The 16,152-nt window shown below is 48.1% G+C and overlaps 1 protein-coding gene across 24 annotated transcripts in view; it reads left to right on the top strand.

The window, feature by feature from the left end:
• The window catches only part of ZFHX3 (zinc finger homeobox 3), a 525,132-nt gene that overhangs the window by 407,169 nt on the left and 101,811 nt on the right, over positions 1-16,152 (top strand). The window lies entirely within an intron of this gene.

The raw sequence follows: 16,152 nt of genomic DNA, 5'->3' as shown, positions 1-16,152 counted from the left end.
CTGTGGGGTGGACATCCAGGAAGGGGGCAGTTATTGCTTCCTGCTTACTTCTTCATGTTTCTTCTGTGTGGCAAAGGGTAATGGTCAAGATCAATGTGGGAATTGAGTCATGTGGGTACTTGGGGGGAAGTAGCAGCTCTTATCCACACTTCCCTATCTTTCTAGAAGTAGCTCATTTCCTTGTTTCTTTTTGATGTCAGAATATGAAATCGTTAACAGTTGGGATTAAACCAGCCCATGTTACAGATCTCGGGGGCTCTTGGGCTAAGTTTCCCCACCTCTGACTGGGCTGGCGGTCTCTTTGTGTCTTGGCATCTTCTCTCTACACAGCCAGACAGACTTGCTCCAACCCTGCCCTCTGCTTTGTTGCTGTCTCTGTCACCGTGAACCTCAGAAGATATTGTTACTGGAGGAGACAGTTCCTGGCTTGGTCTGTGACAGGGGCTGGGGTAGTAGTAAGCATCGTGGTCATTGGATGTTGAGCATCTTGCATACCTATTGATGGGGAGTGCAGAGCTCAGGTGCTCTGTATTTCTTGCCACACTGTAAGGACCACTGCCTTCTGTTGGAGACTCCCTCCGAGCATGCCGGATTTGTCGATGCCCTGAATGCCATGATGAGTATGACTCTCTCTAGAGAAGCCTGTATGTATCCCATTTGGTTCTTGACATCTTACTCCGGGTCACTCTCTGTTACACTTTGCTGCTTCATTTGACTAGCTTGAAATTTTGGAATTGTATATGGAGAAGCAGGAGAGCACAGAGCTCTTTAGACAGTGCAGTATTTAGAGCCAAGAGACCTGTGTTTGAATCCCCCTGTGACGTAGTGACTGTGTTAATATGAGCAGGAAATTTGACCTTTTTGTGCCACATTTCCCGACCTGTGATTTGGAGTTGATTGTTGTAATGTTGCCGCCACATCCTCTTAATCAGGGTGTTGAATGAGATAATATTGCAGTTGGCTTATTGCAAGGACTCTGCAGCTGTGGGCATTGATTCATCTATGTCATGGAGAACCCAAGGGTTCAAAACAATGGCAGCAACTCTCCGACTTTTGAGACAGACATTCTCACTAGATACTTCTTTTTGCCTGGAGAAGCTTATCTGTGTTACAAGATATTTTTATTTTTATTTTAACACCATCATAACCAGAAGCTGGGAGCTTCATTTCCCTCCTCTTGAGTGTGGGCTGGACCACATGATTCATTTCTGATGAATACAATATGGAATTGAAAAAGGGGTAACTTGCCCATGGAGGAGCCTGGGAGGAAGGGGCCCTCCTTCACTAAGTGATGGAGGTTAGCGTGAGCACAGATCAGTCCTGTAGATGTCACATCGGCCTGAGATGATGCCGTGGGAAGGGTACTTCTCCAAAACCCAGAACCTCGCTGTAATCCCAAGAAAACATCAGATAAACCCAGAGTGAGAGCTGCTCTAGATACCGGACCAGAGGTCTTTGAAGGTGTCCGGGTCCCAGAAGACAGAGGAACTGTCAGGGATTGGAACAGGTGCAGCAGCTAAATGCAGTATGGGATCCTGGTTTGGATCCAGGGACTAAATGGGGGTGTGAACAGAAAAATGGGTGGAATCTGAATAAAGTATGCTTTTCAACAGTAGTATTGCACCAATGTCTGTTGGTTTTGAGGAGTGTCCCAGTTGGCCAGACCTAAGATGTTAACAGTACAGACACTTGAGTGAAGGGCATGTGGGAACTCTTTGTACCTCCTCTCTATGATCTCAAACTAAAAGGCTTAAGAAACCAGACAGAAACAACTAAAAACCTCACAGTGTGTGCTCGTGTGAGAGATGTTTCATCGGTGCAGAAGAATATGAAGCCTCAGCCCTCCGTCCCCTCATCTGTGATTGTACTTCTCCAAGGCAACGACTCTTCACAGTTGATGTACCTTCCAGACCTTCTTCTAAGTGCATATAAACACTTTTACTAAAAAATTTGAAAAGCTTGAAAAAAACCCCCAAAACCTCCCATTCTGATTATCTGCCTCAGACGTTGCAGAACTTTTTCATTTTAGTACAACTGTTTTCCAAATAGAATCCTTTTCAGACATACTTTGGCTCTTCCAGAAGACTTACTTAAAGCAATGTTTGTGTAGCCGGTGCTTCATTTTATTTTCCACTCGTGCTCCTAACCCATCCAGGTCCCATTTATATTGCCTCTGCCCTTGCCAGTCTTTCTAAAGCCGCCGAAATTAGCATCATCTGAGAATTTAATTAACTTGCTGTTTACTAACCCTCTCCTTTCAAGATAATTAATGAGGATGTGAAGTGGCACTGGGCCTGACACCACTCCCAGTGGCACCTGAGCTGGCCCCTACCGAGCGGGCCTCTCGGGGCTGCCCTCTCTGCCTCTGTTTACCTGCAGCCAGCCCCAGGCTGCGGGGCCACCGGGGTGCAGGTGCTCATGGCCAGTGTTTGCTTAGAATCAGGCTTCCCTGCCTTGCCTTTTACCCACTCGCTTTCTGCTTTGTTAATTAAAAAGCCTCATTTTACTTGGAATGGAATGCTTATTTTATGTTATTCCCGAGACGGAGTCTACCTTGCAGGGCTTGGAATTAAACTGGCCCAGAGGGTCAGGTATCCTGAGTCCCTTTTGTTGCCATGAAGATGGCAGCGTAGCATCTCCTGCATTCCCCTGCTCCCGACCCCCCACCCAGCTTTCTGCTCAATCCACGGAGCAGATTGCCCAGAGGTTGCCCTGGGCCTGGAAGTCACGCTGCCCGCTAGAACTTGCTGTGACGATGGAACCGCTCTGTAGCCGTGCCGGCCAGCGTGGTCCCCACGAGTCACCTGGGTTCCTGGAGCACCTGAGATGTGGCTTGTGTCACTCCTGATTTTATTTAATTCTATTTAATTTAAACATACACAGTGCCCAGTGGCAAGTGGCTACCCCCTTGGGCCACCACCCTTGGCGACGTTGTCTGCCTCGGGTTATCCGTGGTGGGCCCAGAGCTCCCGCCTGCAGACAGGGCCCCCCACGCAGCCTTCTTCTTTGGCAGAGAAGGTAAACTGATCTCACCCTCACATTCGGCAAGCTGTAATTAGGAAGGTAAGTTTTCCGAAGGAAAAAGATGTTACTTTCTAAATCCAAATGTAAATGACTTGGATTATCCGTGTCACTGAGCACTTCATTCATGCAGATAATTGAGAATTGACAGTGTCCTTTTCCCTCAATTACTTCCTGATAGTTCCATGTGTTACAATGGGAGAAACATGGAGCTGTTTTTAAATAGCTATGTTAATGTCCTCATTAATTTTACCTTTTTCTACCAATTAGCCAACATTAACTCCTTGGCAGAATTAAGCCGCCTTCCCTCACGGAGCCACGTTCACCCCGACCCCCTCGTGGCGCGAGGCCGGCCGAGCTCACTCTCGCCCCGTGTTCCGGGGCGCGGCCCAGCGGGCCCCAGTTTTCGGGAGGGTCTTCGTACGGGGCCGTTCCTGGGGTGCCAGAGGACGGCACGACCAGCTCGGAACCAGGCCCGGAGGCCCAGGCGGCCCGGGCCCAGCTTCCCCGGCCTCCACGCCCAGCCACCCTCCCGGCGCGTGGCGCAGGTGCCCGCAGGGGCCACGCGGGTGACATTCGTGGGCGCGGGGAAGCACCTGTCCTGCCTTAACTAGGCCCAGTACAGCCAGATAGCCCTTTGTCATTTTCTTTTTTTAAAGAGCTAAAAGAAAAAAAATCTCAACTGTGTGGGAAATTCACAAGATTTCTCAAGTGTTAATCATTAATGAAGAATTTTTTGAAGTGAGAGCCACACACTTCATACCTTCCGGCTCCCCCAGGGACTGCCCCTTGGCTATCCCCGGCTTCCCCCCTCTGTCTCTCTGTCCCAGGAAAGGCATCTACCTCCCCTTAATTTCACAAGGAGGCAGTGGTGAGACTCGTTTGAACTAACGAAAAGCCAAACCGTTTGAAATCTCCGCAGGGCTAGATACACAGGGATGGTGTTATTGAGAAAACACTCAAATATTTTATTTTTTCTAAATCCAGACTTCCTGACCCACTCTCATTGTTAGATGTCGGGATCGTCGCTCGCATTCTCCTTCCCAGAGACGCTCAGGAAGTAAGAGCAGGATGAGCAGGGAAGACACACGGGGATGAGAGTGACCTATTTTTCCCCCTTCTCATTTCGCTCCCTTGCTTTTCAAACCTGCATTATTTTCAGCTACTAGACGGCACAGAAGTAACCGACCCTCTTGCTGTTAGTAACTCCTTCATCAGCTTAGTTAGAAGTTGACTCACACACAGGTATTGTTTAGTTCTGAATAAATGGATAACCCTGACTTACTCATGCAGCATTATTAGACGTGTTTGCAGAATGAGATGCAGACTTTGAGAAGGAGTGCCACGGGTAGAGAACATACCTACACACAAGTTCTTACGTTCGAAAGCATGAAAACAAGGGGGTGAAGTTTAATTGTCCTTCTTTCTTTCATAAGGGCTGAGTTTCTTTCATAATTCCCAGTTAAATGGTGCTTGAGTTACTGTTGGCCTTTGGTTTGAAACTGCTTATTTTAATACCAAGTTTGCAAGCCTTGCTCTTACGGTGTTTTGACAAGTTGCAAGGAACTTATTTGGCTCAACAAAGTGTGTGTGTGTGTGTGTGTGTGTGTGTGTGTGCTTCTCTCTACTCTTCTTTCATACTCCAAATGAGTAAGTTTTTCACAGTTTTTCATCAAGAGTCAGCAGGTCCCTGCCAGAGGAGGGAACTCAGCCAGCCCCTGATTTTTATAAATAAAGTTTTATTGGAACATGGCCACATGTCTTATTTTACCTATTGCCCATCACCACTCTTGTGCTAGGAGAGTAGAGTTCAGCAGTTGCCGCAGAGGCCATATGGTCCTCAGGGCCTGTTTAAAATAGTTACCATCCAGATACTTCCAGACTGCTGGGCTAGATGGTAGACACATGTCTTTGAGGAGATTGTGTTTTTCTGAATTGTGGGGAGACTGTGGACTTCTAAGAAATCGTTATACCAAAATGCAGTTGTTGTCAGCTCACTTGGCTGTGGTTTATTTCTGTGATCTTAAGAATCTGCTTATTAGATGTTGAATGCGATGACCCTGGTTTCATGGTAACTAGACCTGCATCAGCTTCTCACTAATGTACTGCTAGTCATTTTGTTCAGTAGACTGAGTAGCTTTCAACGTTTCTATGGGAAGGACACTGCTCATTAGTGGATGTGTTCAGCCTTCAGCTTAGCTAGAAATCTGAATGCTTCCTCAACCTGAAACCGTGGGCATTATTCTAAATGTTAAGTGATATAGCTCTCTACAAAGACAAAGTGCTTCCTGGTCATTATTAGCCATGTGCCATCGCTGTTCCTCACGATGATGCCACGAAGTAGGTTCTTAGTACCGCCATCCGGATTTTATCAGTGAAGCAGGAAAGAAGGGTGACTTGCTGAAGGTCACATAACAACAAAGCCCGCTGGCAATTTGTGTCATCTCATGAGTCATGTTGGTACTGGCGAATGCAGCTGGCACCAGCAGCACTCACACCCAGAGGCAAGCCAGTCCTCCTGACAGGTTCTTCCCCTGAAACACCCGTGATTTCGTTAGTGAGGTAAGTGAACAGGCAATCAAGTAATTAATTCACCTTCGTGTAGACAGACCTAGGACCCCAATGAAATCAGCTGGTGAGGAAGGCTTTCTGAGTCTTCAAGTGCCCCTTCCAACCAATTGTCGTCACCTGACCCCTTTTTCAAAAAAAAATTGTTTACTTGGCCACTTAGGAAGTACATTCCCACTGATGTGCTCCCGGGAGTCTCATGGCTCCTCATTGTGAGGTGGTGTTACTCCATTTCACTGTCGAAGGAAGGGAGCACTTAGTGTCAGAGCCCCCTCTCCTCTGTATGGCTCCTGACTTAAGCCCATGTTCTTGCTATAGAATAACCTGACGCTTGTGTGGCCATGGGAGGGCGCATAGGCTCTTAATTCAGGAACCTTCTAGTCTCATTGGAGAATATGCCTCAAACACGATGCTATTACCATACCAGCATCTAGGGTGTCCGTGGGGGAAAAGATGTGCTGAGAGAATAAGTCTCTGAGTTCAAGAGGGAAAGAATCACTGTAGACAGAAACAGGGTGGGAGATGGGACACACAGCTGGGGATCGCCTCCAGGGCTGTGGAGATGAGAGTTCCAGCTTTGGTGTGGTGGGGAAGGCATCCAGGTGGCGCTGCCATCTCCCCACTTGCAGAGCCCGGGAGATGGGATGTTCAGAAAGGGCGGCAGGATTTGGCTGAGCTGGAATGGAAGTATGTATAGGATGGAATGGCAAGAACCAACCGTCCCAACACACACACACACATACACACACACATGCACACAGACACACACAACAGACCACTGAGGGACCCAGGAGGAGACAAGGGTGGTACAAGGGAGTGATGGGTGCAAAGCACTGTAGTGGACGACCGTTCTTATGTACAGAGAATGACCATGATGTTTAGAGATTAATCATTCCATCATTGTTATTTGAGGAAACCAGAAACAGGAATGTGGATGGACAGATGGGCAATGAATGAATCCAGAGCTGAAAGAAAGGCCACTAACGGCCATAAAAATACAGGTTTTACCAGAAGCTGGAACTGCCTGTCGGTTCCTTTGGCTTCATGTCATTATAATGTAATCTGGAAAGGTCATTGAGAAATTGATGTTTTAGGACTTAAGCCTTTAAAACACCCCCTAAAAAAGTATCTGTAGTTTGTATTAATACTTGCAGAGCAGGTTACTGGATTTGAGATTCCAAAGACGTCACCCGCCAGTTGGTGTGGTCAGTTGGCTTCATGCTGTATCCCTAGGAAGAAAGCACTGGCAGGTTTGTGTCCAGATGTCACCATACACCAGAAACAGTAACTGCTAATGTGTGTAATGCATGCAGTGGTATCCGAGTGCCCCAGAGCTGGAAATCTTAGCAGTATTCTTGCTTACCTTACTTATCTCCAGCCTCCTCTAAACCCTGTGCCATTTTGCTAAAAAAAAAAAAAAAAAAGTTTCCAGTGCTGTCTTCTTAAATTCAGTTTTCTGGAGCTTAAATTTTACTGACGAAAATGGCACCTGGTTCTCTAGCAGGATTTGCAGACTGTCATCTGTCTGTGGCAAGTCTTTAATTGGGGTCCTTCCCACCTCCTCACTGGTTGTTGGGCCCTCTGAAGCAGAATGAACTGGTTGACTCTAAGGGGAGGATGTCTTGATCAATGTGGACTTGCTGAGGAAAAACCTCCCCATATTTCACTATTTAAAATAAGCTAAAACAAACAAAAAACCCACCTCTCTGACTGACCCCACAGCCACGTTCGAGGGGGGGCTCAAGAGCAGCTCTGGAGGTGGGCCCTCCCAGCACATGCCTGGAACCTCTGGGGAGGGTCTTCGGGGAGCTGGGCTGGCAGCAGTGAGCAGGCTGGGAAGCCGGGAGTTTGGGCATAAACCAGGAAGGGACAGCAGCTCATCGAAGTCCAGGTGGAGAACGTTCACCTCTTCACAGGTCTCAGAGTTTGGAAATACATGGAAGTAGACGTAACCCATTTTTTTAAGGGAGCGACGAGAATCGAGGGTCCCTGCAGGAGCAGTCCTCAGCAGCCATCAGCTGTAGAGGAAGATGGGAAGTTTGGAAAGAAAATGAAGAGGAGCCTCTGTGTGTATGTTTAAAAAACAAACAAACAACAGAGTCCTCATTCCGACTTCCCCACCCCGGGGACAGTCCCGCTGCTGGGCCTGTGTCCCAGGAGCGCCCATCCAGCCATCTCCTTTCGGGTGTCTGCACCTTGGTGCTTGGAGACACTGCACGTTTAGAGCTAAAAGTCGTCCTCTATTATTTTTAATCTGTAAAGACATAGCAGATCTAGCAGATGCCACCGTCTCATCTTCAGGGTCCCGACGGCTTGAGTGACTCCCTCACCCCGGGAGGCGTTTGTGGACTTAGCTTTCTGTCCCTGTTGTCTGTGATCTTCTGCTTAGATGCTTCTCAGCACATCCAAGTCTTGTAGTTACTTGTCAGTCAAATAGTAAAGAGCTCTCCTGAAAGGGCCTGTTGGGGTTAAAGCTGTGTAAATATGTAGACAAAATGGAAGGATAGAGTGCTGGTGACCAACTAAGTTGTTGTCTGGCTGGGGGACACGTCGGCAGATTCGGAGTGGGCGAGTAGAAGCACTTCTGCGATTAGTATCCTGAAAAATGAAGTCACGGCCTACAGCCATTTACAGTAATTATATCCCGCCATGAAATCTTATTCAAGCAAGTGGTAAATATTAGCAAACATGTTTCTTCTCTCAGTCCCAGCCTCCTGTCTTGGCCATCAAGGAATGTAGAGCCCACTGTGGAACCGAGTGAAAGCTGTGCCTGAAAGCGATTAGCGGGACACCAAGCTGGGGATCGCCTCCAGGGCTCTGGAGAGGAGGGTTCCAGCTTGGGTGTGGTGGGGAAGGCATCCAGGTGGCCCTGCCATCTCCCCACCTGCAGAGCCCTGCCGCCTTTCAGCAGGTTGGAGGCGGGGCTTGGGAGGGTTTCCAGTCAGGAAAAGCCCCCCCCCCACACCCAGAACAGGGACCAGAAAGAGTAGGGTTGGTGGGTGAGGTGGGCAGCAAGCACCAGGAGGCAAATTGTGTGTGTCAAGTGTGGGACGGAGTGGAGGATTGAAAGCTGAGGTGGAGGGATAGAGTCTGGGCTAGAATGGAAAGGTCTACAAGCTCAAGACCAAGAGTCACAATGAAGCATTGGAGAATTTTTCTCGTTTGTTCAGACTTTCCGCCAATAATGTTTAACTACCTACTGTAGGCCAGGAGCTGTGCTGAGACAGCAAGATACAGCTGGGTCTCCCGGCCTGTGAGTTGCTGTTCATGGGGCAGCAGAGAAGCCAGTGGTGGTTCGTAACCTAGTGAGAAAAGTAGAGCATGGAAGTTGCTACCGGTGGGCAGGGGGACCCAGTGGGGGAGAGATGGAATCTGAGCATTAGGGAGGCCTTGGGAGAGGGAATGGCCTGTGAGCTGGGCCTTCACACCAACGAGGGGTCTGATTTCTCCAGCTGTGTATTTATTGTCTTCTGTTCTCACCCGGATAATCTATAAAGACCCGGTTATTCTCATTTTACTTCAATCACGTTATGAGACTGTTGACGTTTGCAGTTGGGTGGTATGGGCCACTCCGTGATCTTTCCACACTAATAAAATAGACTTCTCACAAGTGCCTCCTCATTCCTTTGGTGTCATTAGTGCCAGAGGCTTCGCATTCTGGAGCAGGTGGGTGGTGGGCGCTGATCCAAACCTCAGCGAAAGTGTAGGTTTCTAGCTGTATCTTAGACCCTGAGCTGTTACTGATCCACAAGAGACCAGCTTGCTGACTCTCTGCAGTCTTGTGGTCCTCCCTGCTCAAAGCTGCCTTGCCTAACCCTCTGAGATGGTGACCCTCACATGGGCTCTTGTGGGAATCACCTGGAGAGTTTATTAAAACCCAGATGGCTGGGCCCACCCCCGGACTCCTGTGGGTCTGGAGGGGTTTCTAGGGAGTGCTGATGCTCTAGGCCCAGGGGCTGTACTTGGAGAACCCCTTTTTGGGAAACCCAGCCACCGGGAAAAGGAACTGCTACAATGTAGGTGAGACCTTCCCTTAGTGTGGCCTTTCTCACAGACTTCGGCAGGGCGTGCTCTCCACAACCAGTCAGTGAGAACAGACGTGAAGCCCCACTGTGGCTTCCGAGGGAGGGGAGACCGCTCTTCCACCACCCCCATGAAGCCCTCCTGGATTATCCTTTTGAGAACTCAGCCTCCTGCGGCACCTGTGCTGTTGGAAGAGGGTGCTGGGCCACATGAAGTGGGATTCCAGATTCTTGACTTGCCACCCCTTCTTCTGTGAGGGAGCAACCGTTCTCAAGACCCAGACTTGATCCCAAAAACCAGTGCCAGCTGGGAGGGGTAGCAGGTTTTCTTCCTGCCTGTCTTCAGTTCCTGGCCCCCACAGTCTGGCAGTGGGACTTGAGGATTCCATCATGTATTCATTCTCTCCTGCTGGCTGGTGTGGGACCCTTCGGTGAGAGGCCCTCCCCTCGTGATCTGGAAATGGTGTTGAGGAGATGAGGGTGCCAGTATTCAGTGACAACTGAGGCAGGCTAGCAGACACCCAGATATAGTCCAGTCCAGCCCAGTGAGGGCTCCCGGTCTTTGCGCTCATGCCCAATGGAATGATTAATCGACGTCCTCCACTCTGCTGGACAATTAAAGAAAGCAGAAGAAGGAGGGAAAAGTCTTCAGTTAGACCTAATTTGGCACCATATTGTTTTCTGTTAATCTATTTTGTTTTCTGTCCGTCGGTCCCAAGGGATGGATGCCTTGCTGCTTGCTGAAGCATGCATAACTAATGTCCTCATTAAGGGCTGATCTGTTTATCAGGGCCATGCGAGGAAGCCGGCCTGCCAAACCTAGGCACAGGCTGGGGGCCGTTACCTCCCTCTGGGCCTGAGCCCCACCTCATTAAGCTGGTCCGGGCTATTGATTGGGAGCCTGTGTTTGGAAGAGTCTTACTTACTCCATGCATTATCTTGACAGATTGATCAGACCTGATTGAGAACCTCTTAAAGGAACGAACAGCTGTAATGGGAAAGTTGGACTCTGTCATCCGTTAGGATGATTCTGGGAGCAAGAAGAACAAGGCTGACATCTTGGAGCAATTGTATTTACAATTAACATGGCTGAAAACGATTGCCTCTATTGATCCCCCCTTCCTGCAATTACAGCCCCATTGTTTACATTCCAGCACTTGAGTTATAAAAAGGAAATTCAATAATTATTGCATTATTTAAAGTTAAAGTGCCACAGAGTTTGCTGGCTACGCTTGCTGGTTGATTTAACGTTCAGTAAAATCCATGCTGAGCTCTCCATCTTGAGGCCGAACAGTATCGGCTTTTAATGAGACCTAAAAAGGGGGGAGGGGGTGGGGAGGAGAGCACAACCCCGTGCACTGGGTGTTTGTCTGGGTTATTTATGGGGGAACCCGAAAGCAGGGCCGAGAAACTAGCCGTGTCATCCTTCGCAAAACTGTATCCCCTCTTGCCACGTGGCTGTCCCCGCTGCAGCCGCCAGCTCCTGGCCTCTCAGACGCGGCTCTGCTTCCTCCAAAGAAGCGTCTCCTCTTCGCCCTCCCTCCCTCCCTCCCTCCGTGCCCCCCACCCACGAGCCTCACCTCCCCGGCTTCTTTAGCCTTCAGCGGGATCCAGGGAACGGAAGAGAAAGGGTCGAGTGCCTGAGCAGCCACGGTGATGACATCGGAGGCATTTGTTTAGAGGGGATTTGCACCCCTGCCTTGCCACCTTCCCATTTTCTTTTTCAGGGACAAAGAAAATAAAAAAATAAATGAAGCTCCTCTTAGAAGGAAGAAGTCAGCCCGTGTGTGCTCCCTGCCCCCCTTAACTCCCCCCCCCCATTGTCCATCTCACGCTGGCTGCCTCTTGTCTTCTCTCATAATGAAGGTGATGAGGGTATTTGTCAGCGACTCACAGGAGATCAAGACAGGCCTCTAGGTTTGAGCGCCAAATTCACGCTCTCAGCAGCAACGGCCGGAAAGTTCAGGAGCGTGGGAGGAATTGTAAAGACCGTTTTGTTTTTCTCATATTTGGTTGAAATTCTTCCGTGGGCTCAGTTCCAGCCAGACATCTGGACAGGTGTGCTCAGCAGGGTGGCGAACTCACGAGGAAAAAGTGATGCCTCATGCTTCGCCATCAAGAGTCACGCTTTCAGCGACGGCCCCAGGAAATTTCAGACTGCAGGTGCAGAAGGGGCGAGGGAGATGAATAGGGCCAATTCCTACTTTTATGAAGTATCTGGAGCAGGCCAGTAGCAGGCAGCTGCTTCCGTGTGACTTTTTCATTAAAGAGGTGACTTCTTGTGTGCCAGCATCATCGCATGATTTATCTAGTGCAGTTTGCTAGAATCTGAAATACTCTTTGGGAAAAGGTGGGTGCAGAGATTTTAAACTCTGGAAATTTTTCTTCTTCCAGGGGACTGTCTCCATGTTTTCTCCCTGGGGTCTCTGCTATGTGGCAGTTGCTGTCCAGAGCAACAACCCTCAGAGTGTGGTCCCAGACCAGCAGCATCAGCGTCTCCCTAGAGATTGTTAGAAATGCAAATTCTTGGTCCCCACCCCAGACCAGGTGAATCAGAAACCCCTGGGGTGCCCCCCTACAATCCTAGCATAACATACCCTCAGGTGCTTCTGGTACGCGTTCCAGTTAGAGAACCACTGATCTAGAACACCATCTGCATCATTAATAACCAAGCCCATGGGGTTGTACCTGCCAATCAGGAGCAAGGAAGCAAAATGTGGGCTCAAGGTGGAAAGATGACGGCCGTGCCAAATACTTGGGTAGTCCTTCACATCCTCCGAAGGATTTGCACGTTTGTTTTCTCATGTGGTTTTGAAAATTGCCTCTGAGGAAGACAGGGCAAGTATAAACATCTTCACTTTACATATGAAGTAACGCACCTGTTTTGACCAGCAGGCATGGTTTTCTCTGCTGTGTTGACTGTTACGGGATTGGAGATAAAATAAATCCTTCAGAGCAGATTGAGGGCATCAGGGGCGTGTCGATCAGCCATCTCAGCTGGGTTCTCTTTCCTTTACCTCGTCATCACCTGGGATGTTGGCAGACATGATAAAGAATATGGTTCTTGATTTTCATTATACTGTGACACCCTGAAGGGGAAAGAGACCCGGTAAACAGATACAGTTCTGAGGCAAAGGCATGGGCTGGAGGTGTGGATCCTGGCTGTGCCTGCAGCAGTAGCATAGCTTTGGACGAGTGACTTAAAATTAAGTACAAGGAAGGAGTTTTACAAGGAAGAAGTTGGTCCTGTGTGGTTCAGTATCCCCTCCATGTTATAATTTCTATTGGTCACAGATTCTTTACTGTCGGCTAGGGATTCCTCTTTGGGGGTTGGGGGTGAGGGTCCCAGAGAGTGTGGGACAGGCACGGTTGTATGGAGAGAAATGTCAAATAGGTAAATTCAGTAGTACTTCATTTTTTTTTTCCCATTTCTATCTCTAATCGCAAACCTTAACTAATTTGAAATATATAATGATAATAATAATGGTAGCCTTATTATAAAGGTTAACCGTGCATCAGGTACTGAATTAAGCAGTTCATATGGATTATCCCATTGAATCCCCCCACCAGTGCTCTCTGGAAGGTCTGTTAACCATCCCAGTATTGCATGTGAGTAAACTGAGGCCCAGCAGTGTATATAACTTGTCCAAGGTAGCACAGAGTTAGGGTTTTCCACCGGGTTGCCTTAATTCAGAGTGTACCTTAAACCACCAGCATTGGCAACATTTTGTCACGGAGCTGAAGGAGGACACGCTAGAGTAGTGCGTAGATGGTGGCCCATATTTTTATTTGGGAGTTGACATCTACGGGAGCTGGAAAGTAGTACTAGCAAAGAAATACATCTTAATGAGTGGGGAAGGTTCTGTAGCCAGTATGTTATCCTAGCAAAGGGATAATTTTCAGATCCTATGAGCTTTTGGTAGATTCTGGAGGGTGGTCAGTTTGATGTTCACCTTGTGGGACCCACTTTGTGATTTCACCCACTACATAACCTCTTTCAGCTTCCTTGCTCTGTGTCTAGATGCTCATTTGACCCTCATGGAAACTAGCCCTCTTTTGGCTTATGACCTCATGTTCTGATGGGCCCCCCTTGGTTCAGGAGAACTCCTGTATACCTAATAAGCTCCCTCTCCTTTCTGGAGTTTGCCCTAACAGAGGGGAATGAAATCTATTATGTGAAGGCATCAGCATTCCACAAGAGGCCATATTTAGATTTCTTGTTGTTAGATTCCTTAGAGGATATACTGTATGTCTCTCAAGGAAACGCTAGTATGGAGACTTCTGAATCAGGAGATGTCATTCAGGTAGGGGGAAAAGACACAGGGATGGGAAGTCTCACCTTCGGCCTCAGAGCTCAGATACAGAGAATGAACACTCATGGCTTGTCCAGAGTCTGGCCTAGAAACCAGAAAATAGGTCAGAGTAACATTAAATGGATTGATCTAAGGGAACATTTTTACTTCCTTTCACTTTCTCTTATAAATCATGGTTGGGACTTGTATCTTATGGTGTCTGCAGGGCTCCTACAGCGAAATAGGACTAAATTAGCATGTGCCAAGGATGAGGGCATGAGTGGGTGAAAAGCCAACATTAAACAGAAAATACATATATATTTAGGTTGATCTTCTGGAAGGTTTCCTAAGAATGTGACATTAAGCTTGAATCTGTAACATAACCACTGATTAAAAAATTAACTGCCAAAAAAAAAAAAAAAAAAATTTAACTGCCTCCATTCCCAGTCGCATTATACCTGCAACAATTTATTTTTTCAGCGTTCAAGGGGAATACCTGGGTTTGGGGAATCTCATGTTCCAGAATGCCCCTGCAGTCAGCGCCATGTAGTCAGATGGCTGTGGACTTGGCATCAAGCCTCAGCTTCTAGTCCTATTTCTTCTTCTTGAGACCTGGAGGGGAGGCCCATGACCTCTATGAGTTTTGGATTTCTCCAAGGACAGGAGCCAAATGCTACCCACCTCATCATGAGCTGGAGGAAAAGATCACAAGTCGCCGTGGGTGTTTTCTTAGCAGTCCATGCCGTGAATGGGCACGACAGTCACTTATGTCTTCCTTATTTTATCTTACGATTTGGGGAATTTGTAAACTAACTGGACCTTCATCTTCCTGTTCCTTCTCACTGGAAGTGGTAATGATTTGTATAGTCCTTGCCCAGAGGGCAGAAGCTGGAGCCCCTGGCACACTGTGGTTAGCAGTGTCCCCTCTGAAGGCCGATGCAACGGTGGCCGCCTCCATCCAGGACCTCAGTTTTACGGATTGGGAGGCCCGCCTAGCTGCCCTTGCTTGGATACACTTCACATGCACCTCAACAAGTGTTTTGGGGTTCACACTGCATGCCTGCTATGGAGATGCCTCTCGGTTTCTGGTATCCCCTGGGGTAGCCCCTTTGCTCAGGGGGATGTCTCGGAGCTGCTCCACGCCATCCATCACAGGGCTCCACATGCTCAAGGAACAGAGATTTGTTGGATGCGCAGAAAAGCGTGAGAGGGTGGGTGAGGGCGTGTTTATAGTAACAGGTGTTACTCCCCTGAGGAAGCTTCATTATGAGTCCTGTGTGTTTTCATTTGTGAGTATGTGTATGTGAATGTACTTTGTCCATTTCTGCTTTAAAGGGAAGGCTTTGACAAAACCTGATCAATATTTTGCATTCCATGCATGAAGAACCAGATGTTAGAAGTTTCTATCACTGGGGAGGAGGAAGGAGCAGGGCCCCACCAGATTTACAGAAATCAATGTTCTCTGACAGAAGTTGGTTAGTTTTCCTGGGAAACAAGTAACAGGAACACATTTTTTTGATTTTCACGATGAATTATTTTCTAACAAGAGCCTTCTTTTCCTCTCTTTGACTTCCAGTTGTTGGCCAGGGTGAACGAGCACCACATATTAATGGCGTAGAGTCACAAAGTAACACAGGCTGCCTTCTTTCCTCTCCATTCTTTTTTAATTATTAATTTGCTTTTTGCACTTGGATTTATGTACCAGGCTCATTGTTGGAGGTGCTTTTTATTACAGGGAGGGGTTTTCTTTCTGAGCCTTTCCCTCTCCTCCTCCCACCACCCCCAAGCTAGACCCACAGGGGAAGATGGGAGGCCAGTAGGTGTTTCCATGTCCATGGCACAGGAGTGTCACCTTCCAGCTAAATCGAGATGGGACAAGCATTTTAGAAGAGCTCCAGCAAGACCAGGAAGAGGCTGGGGAAGAGGTCCTTGAACAATCTAAGTGAGCCCATACTCCCTTGTTTTCAGGAAAAAGCACTGGCTGCCCGTGTGTGTGTGACAGGGACCTAATTGCTCACGGTGAGGACAGTCTGTTATCTGCTGCATGGTGGTAATTTGGAAAAGTCAGAGAATGTTGGGCCCTTCTACTTCCACTGATAGTCAAACTAGATGCTTATTTCCTTCTTAGGGGTCATTACACTTCTTTGAATCTTCGAAAGTAAATCATGTTGCCAAAACATGGAGGTCTCTGTTTCTGGAAATGACTGAACCACTTCACACACCCCCAGTGTCTTGCAAGCACTTTTTAA

The sequence above is a fragment of the Canis lupus genome, chromosome 5 (assembly GCF_003254725.2).
Source record: "Canis lupus dingo isolate Sandy chromosome 5, ASM325472v2, whole genome shotgun sequence".
Classification (NCBI taxonomy): Eukaryota; Metazoa; Chordata; class Mammalia; order Carnivora; family Canidae; genus Canis; species Canis lupus.
The sequence above is the reverse complement of the archived record's forward strand: the minus strand, read 5'-3'. Positions and strand labels throughout refer to the sequence as shown.